This window comes from Mesocricetus auratus, unplaced genomic scaffold (genome assembly GCF_017639785.1).
Source record: "Mesocricetus auratus isolate SY011 unplaced genomic scaffold, BCM_Maur_2.0 Super-Scaffold_100042, whole genome shotgun sequence".
Classification (NCBI taxonomy): domain Eukaryota; kingdom Metazoa; phylum Chordata; class Mammalia; order Rodentia; family Cricetidae; genus Mesocricetus; species Mesocricetus auratus.
In genome coordinates, this window is record NW_024429219.1 from 10,303,454 (window position 1) to 10,311,396 (window position 7,943).

Below are 7,943 nucleotides of genomic sequence, written 5' to 3' on the forward strand. Positions count from 1 at the left end.
ATCAAAATCATGTGCCAACACCCTTGCTGAATTTCAATTAATATATAAATTTATTTTCTATAAATAAGTTAACAAATTAAATTTAAGATATAAAATGGAGTGACTCCAGAGGAAAGATATCTATTCCCATCCTAGAATTCAGATAATGGCCCTGCCTCTGCCTCCTCCATGCTGAGATTAAAGGAGTGCACCAGCAACTTTGCCTGTGAGACTGCATCCTGAATTCCAGTGTGTACCAGGGGTTTCATGTGTTTGTTTTATTGAGGTAAAGTCTCCTGTATCCCAGAAGGGCATGAACCTGAGGATAGCCTTAAACTTCGTAGCTCCATCCTCTACTAGTCAAGAGCTAAGATGACAGATGTGTACACCACTCACCCTGTGTCTTACATAGGGTCTCTATTGCTGTGAAGACACACCATGACCATGGTAGCTCTTTTTTTAAAAAAATGATTACAGATAATACATACAGTGAACTGCCTCCGTGCCTGCACACCAGAATAGGACACCAGATTCCATTATACATGCTTGTGAGCCACGAAGTGGTTGCTGGGAATAGAACTCAGGCCCTCTGGAAGAGCAATCAGTGCTCTTAACCTCTGAGTCATCTCTCCAGTCCCAACTAAGGAAACTCTTTTAATTTTATTTTTGTGTTTTGAGGCAGAGTGTCTCTGTATTGTTTTGGAGCCTGTCTTGGAACTCGCTCTGTAGACCAGGCTGGCCTTGAACTTACTGAAATCTGCCTGCCTCTGCCTTCTGAGTGCTGGGATCAAAGGCGTGTGCCACCAACACCCGGCTCAGGGCAATTCCTATAAAGGTAAACATCTTATGTAGGAGGCTCTCTTCAGTTTCATAGGTATATTCCATTATCATCATGGCTGAGCTTGGTAGCAGGCAAGCAGACATGGTGTTGGAGAAATAGCTGGGAGTCCTACATGTGTCAGGAAATAAGAAGTGGAATGTGACTCTGAGTGATGCATAAGCAAAGGAGACCCAAAGCCAGCCCCCACAGTGACACCCTTCCTCCAACAAGGCCACACTTAACTTCGACAAGGCCACACCACACAATAGTTCATCTCCGTACGAGCCTATGACGGGGCCAATTACATTCAAACTACTACCCCCTGGTTCATACGTTTCTGTGGATCCAACCAAGGCCTCCTGTGTATTAGGTAAACACTCACCCTACTCAACCACATTCCCAGTCTTCAACCACAGATTCCAGGGTTCATACCTCCTGCTCCCACTGTATAAGAAAATGAGTTTGAAATGACCTGTGGAGTTTACGTTCACTCCTCTAGCTTTTGTGGATTTTCCAGGAACTGGGTTTTGTTTCTTTTGATTTTGATTGTGATACTAGGTTTGTCCATGTAGCCCAGGCCAAGGTTGAACTCTAGGTCTCCCTAGATCAGCCTCCATTGTGTTGGTGCTCTCCTAACTATAACTGCACAAAGACATTCTGATGCATGTTTCCTCTAATTATCCACTGCATTCCGGTCCCACGGTGTAAGGGTTAAGTTTTCTCAGACTCCACCATGGTCATCCACATGGAGTCCTAGATGCTCAATGGAGCTGATAGCATCAAATGTGCCATCATTAAGTGATGAATGTTAGGGATATGGGGAATCCAGGAGCACATTGATAACCCAGCCCATGAGCATGTAGCCACAGCATGCAGAACATTGGCTGGGAGATGTGTCATCTATCCTCAGGCTTAGAGAGAAAGTCAGATTGCAGAACATTGGGGTGGCTCAAGGGAAGAGTGCAAAGACCTTGCTGTGATCCCCAGAATTTCCTGTGCAAAAAGAAACTGAACCTTGAAAGTTATCCTGTGAGGCCAAGCAAGATGGCAAGTACATTTAATTCTAGCACTGGGAAAGCAGGTTCACGTGGATTCCTGTGAGTTCAAAACTATCATGCTAAACATAGTGAGTTCAAGGATACCCTGAATTATGTAATGAGGCCAGGTCTCTGACAGAGAGAGAGAGAGAGACAGAGAGACAGACAGAGAGAGAGAGTCAGAGACAGAGTCAGAGACAGAGACAGAGACAGAGAGAGAGAGGATAGAGACAGAAATTAGAGAGAGAAATTAGAGAGGGGGTAGAAAGCATCTTCTGCAATCCACATTGTTTCAATGGCATAGAAGGACCTACAAACAGACTCACATGCACTCATGATAAAAAACAAAAGAAAAGCTATGTCCTGAAAAGACGGCTGTGCAGCTTTAGTGTATTCAGGGAGGTAAAATGGCAAAGACCTGGGATCAATGTATTCCTTCATACATGGTAAGTATGAGTTGGAACCACAGCCCTTAACCACAAACATAATCTTATACCTTTATCCTCTGCTATGGAGATCACACAAGGGCATCATCAGTACACCTGCCATTAGCTTTTGCATACTTTGATATGTTAAGCCCGGTGGGTTTATCGGGCTCTAGGGGGCCTATATAATTAATTCTATGGAATTATTTTTATTTTTTAATACTTCATTTTGCTTATTTTTGGTTATGTATATTAGAGGGCATGTGTGCAGTATGTGGGTGGAGATGAGTACAGGAGCTCCCAGACTCCAGGTATAAATGTCTTATAGCCTGGAACAGTTCAAAGTGTTTCTGCCTGCTGACATCAAACACTGGTCCCCAGAAGGAGCAGTAAGCAACCTTGCCTTCTGAGCCAACGCTGCAAGAGATTCTCTCTAGTTTTCTGGCTGGGGTTACATGAAGTTGAGATATAGACATTTTCTAGACCATGGCACATTGAGTCATTATTTTCTGAAATTTCTAGGATGCAGAAGGCAGAGACAAGTGGACACAAGACTATGCAAACACAGTAAGTGTAATGAATGGAGTATGTAATTGTCAATGAACTGCCTCAATAAATTAAAAGACTGCAACACACTCTCTCATGAAAAAGTGTTGAACTTCCTGGAAAGTGTAATGTGAAAGATGGTGGAGGAAATGACAACAAGCTTATGTCCCTCTTGAAACCAGAGGAAGAGAGATCAAGCTGAGAATTGGGGATACTGTATGCTCAACACCAGTTCATTCATGAGTCAGCGTTACTGTTCAAAAAAGAAACATATGTGCATATATTACAAATCTTTATGTAAGGTGGACAAGGAAAAGTTGAAGGCCAAACAAAGACAGACACATGGAGCACAACTCATCCAGTCCACTGTGCTCTTTGTAGTATCCTGTCTTTCTCCCCTTCCCTGTGTCTATGGTCTTTCCTTCCCTGATTGTGCTATAATGCAATCCCTACCATTGTCACATCTCTTTTTCTGTCCAAGGTTGGGTCTTCACTGTTGGCCCTAAGCAGATAAAGAATCACTGATTCTCCAGGTCAATACTTCTCTCTCTCATCTGAATCAATGAAAATATATTGTTTCCAAATGAATCTGAAACCCCTTGAATAGGAGTGCTCTGTGTCTCTAATGAGTCACTTGAGTCCTGGCTTTCATTTTGCGGAGCCCAGCAGTGATATCTCATCATTTATTCCCAACATGAACATAGGAAGGCCTCCTGGTCATAGACACAGAATCCCCTGCAATGTAGACATCTCTTACTCACAAAATATATTTCTTTCGGTTCTCTTATACCTCTGAGAGTTTCCAAGAGTTCAGAACAGTGCTGGACAAATCTGTCTGGCATGACATCACCAGTGTCATTATAGACTTCAGTAGGGGCAGGGTACATCTCCAGGGTCAGCTGTCTCAGGTTAGCAGTATGCTGCAGCAACTTCTTGAGACTGGACACAGTGAGTTCTTCACAAAATTCACCTCAACCAACTGAGAACACTGACTCAGTGCTGGGAGGAGGTCAGCGATTTGGAAGTTCATGAGCATACAATCCTTCAATTTTAATGTCTGCAGTGTAGTTGTCAATCTCTCCAACAGTCTTCCTAGGAGTGGATGACTTAAATTTAAAAAAGTGACACCACTCAGGTCCAGATATGTGAGGTGACAGACGCTTGGACACTATGACAGATACCTCATGTCTGATTCTGATAGCATGCAGCGAGTGATTGCAAGGGTCTCTAAGGGACTCTCCAAGTACCTACAGAAAGACAAAGGTGTTTACCTCAGTAAGTCTAATAGTGGTAGAGAAAAGGAAAAGACTTCAGCAGAGGCTAGTTAGTCCTAAGGTCACTGATAGCATTGTGAAGCCCAAACCCAAGATGCTACCTGATGGAGAATTACCAACACATGCACCATTATTGTGACTGTCTCTGTCCCCAAATCTGTTCTCTCTGTACTGCTGAACACAAAACCTCATCAGATGACAAATGGTATCAGCAGTAAAGCAGGAAGGACCACCTAGAGGAATATAGTGCCATCACTGTGGGTGCCAACATTGGTATCCATGACTCCACCTTCCTAGCATAGCCTCTGTGTTGCTTGCAGGGCTTTCCTGGGGCCCTCATCACTCTCAGCCATTTCCCATTGACTCAGGCCCTACCTGTGCTCAAAGAGCGCCTGCTCCTAGGAGAATCAGTGACAGATGTAAACTGTGGATACAGTTCAGAGGACAGTGTTGACATAGGGCAACAAGGACTTGAAAACTGCACCGCTTCAAAGATCTGCTTTCCCCTCATCTGGCTCACTAGCAAAGACCTATTCTAGATCATGGATACCAAAGGAACAGAAAGGCTACTAGATCAGTAATCCTTAGGTCATATCAGTGTGTACTCGGGGGTGACTAGGAAGCCCCAGGTATGCAATAATATTTCATGTAACAATGAAAATCTCCTCTCTGCCCTGCGGAGCAAGCTCTCCATTCTTCCTCACCTGAGCACTTGCTCCAGTCTATCATTCAGAAAGAAGAGACCATTCAAATAGAGTTGCTGGAGCTTGTTGAGTTGAGAGAACTGCGAAATGATCTCTCTAAAACACCATTCTTTCATCTCTCGGTTCCAAAGGTGTGAAGATTTTATTGACAAGGAGTTTCTGAAGGTTTCTCATCTGGCCCAGGCCAGGGGCAAACATCGCAAGGGTTCTCAGGTCCCAGTGTGCATTCACTTCCAACTCCTGTATAGAACTTGGCTCAAACACCTCCAGCAGTTTGAGGGGCTTATAGACAGGAAGGGCCCCAAACTCCAGCTTTTCACAGATCACCTGCAGCACATCTTTCCTATGCTTGGCCCACCAGTGGAAATAGTTTAGGGATTTACAGAGATTCCTGGACTTCAGGGAAAGTTTCGTCATCACCGTCACAATCTGTTTTCCTCTTTGAATGGGATTACACACAGCTGGTTGACTCTCACTAATGGCATCTGCAGAGCCGACAGCATCCTCTGTTCCAGCCCACACCTTCCAGAAGTTATGCTGGGCATCCCGAAGATCAAGTACTTCTAGTTTACAACTCCTGTTGGTCAAACAAAAGAGTGAATCAAATGACAGGATTACCAATGTACACTCTGCCTAAATCCCACACATAGACTTCCCTTAAATCCATTCTTTAAGCCAAGACTCTTTCCAGTTCTAGTAGCTGGGGGAAGAATAGCCGAGGTACAGTCTCTCTATGTGTCTATGTCTATTAGCAGTACACTCCACACAGCATTGTCCTTTTTCACTTATGCACTTCTCTAAGAAAGCTCTGATTCAACTTGGACCACATTCTGAACTCTGTAGTCACCTCCCTCCATCCATACACTTCCCCTCCATGCTACCATTTTCTCACTTACCTCAGTCCATCCTTCTCCTTAATCAGCAAATCAAGGCCATCGAGCACAGCCTTTAAGATCTCCAGGTCAGGAGTCTTCATCAAGGCCCCCACAGGAAGGCATCTGAAGGGCCAGGCTGCCACCATGGCCCTCAGGATGTTTGTTTGTTTGCCATTGAAGGCCCCTTGAAATAGGGGTGGGAAGAGTTCCATGGGCAGGGCCTTCAGAGCAGAGATAGCCAAGGCTTCATCTTTCAGCAGACTTTTTATTGCCAACAGCTTGAGCGAGGATGGGGAGTTCATCCTGGCCTTAATATACACAGGCACTATAGAAAGATCCAGAGAATAAATCCTTTCTGTTATTCTGCCAATCCCATCCACTGCTCCCCTGAATCCTACTGACATAGACAATGAGAAAGTGGAGAATCAGATGAGAGACAGACTCTTTTGTTGGCAACCATCATCAGGTGTCTCTCATGACCTCAAGAGCAAAGTTAAAGATCCCAGAGCCAAGTGTGCTTGGTATTCAATCAATCAACAGAACTTCTTGAGAGAATACAAGAAATGGATAGAGTCACTACAATTTGTAAATATTCTCTTTGAATTAAGTACTTTTAAGGTCGACTGGAGTTGTTGGTCAGTGCTTGCTCAGTGTTCCTTAGTCCTTGAATACAACAACGGCAGCATTCTATTAAAGCACACAGCAGGTTCGCTCGAAGTCTCAGAACTCACAATGATAAGCTACATATGGACTTCTAGGCTAGACTGGGCTAAATGAAATTTTCAGTTTCAAAACAGCCACACCAACCAAAATAACAACAAAATCAGGAATACTAAGATACTTGGGAGACTGGCGACCCTGGCTAAGGCTGTGTGATCTGATGGAGGTGAATGGTTTATCTGATCAGGACATACATAACAGCTATTCAAATCCCAGCAGGTCCTGGTAGTCACTTTAGGATTCAACAGAGAGTGCCTAGCTTGCCAGTGATAACCCTTATGTCCCCACGTCCAGTCACAACTTCCCTTCATAGCCCCACATCTCAGCCAGAACCTGCCATCTGATTGGATGACTTAGCATCTCCCAATACAGTCCTACTTGGCCTTTTCCATCCATGACTTGAGTGAATCAGATGTGGGAAATTATGAAATCTCAACGGTAGTCAAGTGCCAAAAGCCTGTATAATACTTCTCCACATACTCATTGCACTGAGATACACTCTCTTCCTTACATTAATACATTTGTAATTCTCAGGATGTACTCAGGCATATCTAAACTCATTATGTACCCTCAGCTGACCTAGAAGTCTCAGTAATCCTCCAGTATGATTGTAGTGTTATGAACTGTATGCGACACCATTTTGTTTATATCTCCCATCAGGAAAGAGAAAGAATTGAGTCTATGCTGACAGCAAAAAACAATTCCACAAGTGACCTCAAAACACTAAATATTCATCTATGATTGTTAATTAATTAATTTGATTGTGTGTATCTGTTTTACCTTTTATGGAATCCTTGCCTACAAGAGTAGAATCTACATCTGGGAACTTTCCTGTCTTTGTGGAAGAGCATCTAAACAGGGCATGTTCAGGTCGATTAGATCTACTTTTAACAAAGAGAAAGAACTGAGATCCTGGTGAAGAGTAGGATGTCTTTTGTATTGTGTTTTGAGACAATATTTCTCTGTGTAACAGCCCTAAAGTCCTGGAACTTGCTCTGCAGACCAGGCTGAAGTATTGTCACAGTGATCTGTCCGCCTCCATCTTCTGAGTGCCTGGATTAATGGTATGTGTAGCAAGATACATAATAGACCCAGATACAGATATTGGGGTTCAAGCTTAAGCTGAAGATAAGAGAAGCAAAGTCACTACCTCTTACTTTTACCTCAGGCTAAAAGTGCTGATCCTGTCTTCATGATGCGCTATCACAATGTTTCAGACTGCTGCTACCTCTCCCCTTTGTGGCTGGAGAATAACACTGAGACTGACTACTGCAGACCCTTCCTCTATCTTTTATGAGTCTCTAGTGTTGGGATTAAAGGCGTGGACTCTGTTACTCTGACCTGGGATTAAAGGTGTGGCTGGTTTATAGCTACCTAGGATGGTTGCTTTGCTATTTTCATCTGGAGTCGTTTAATAAATTGTGAACAACATTTCACCACAGGTGTGTGCTACCACCACCTGGCTAAATTAAGATTCCTTTTCTTTTTTTGGTTGGTTTTTCTTTTAAGATAGGCTCATTTTTAATGTACCTTTGGAGCCTATCCTGACCTTAAATTCTGTGA

General features: G+C 43.5%; 1 pseudogene; it reads right to left on the bottom strand.

Annotated features, from left to right (window-relative positions):
- Positions 1 to 1,748: 1,748 nt before the first annotated feature.
- On the bottom strand, positions 1,749 to 6,064 carry LOC121132784 (annotated as a pseudogene).
- Positions 6,065 to 7,943: the final 1,879 nt, after the last annotated feature.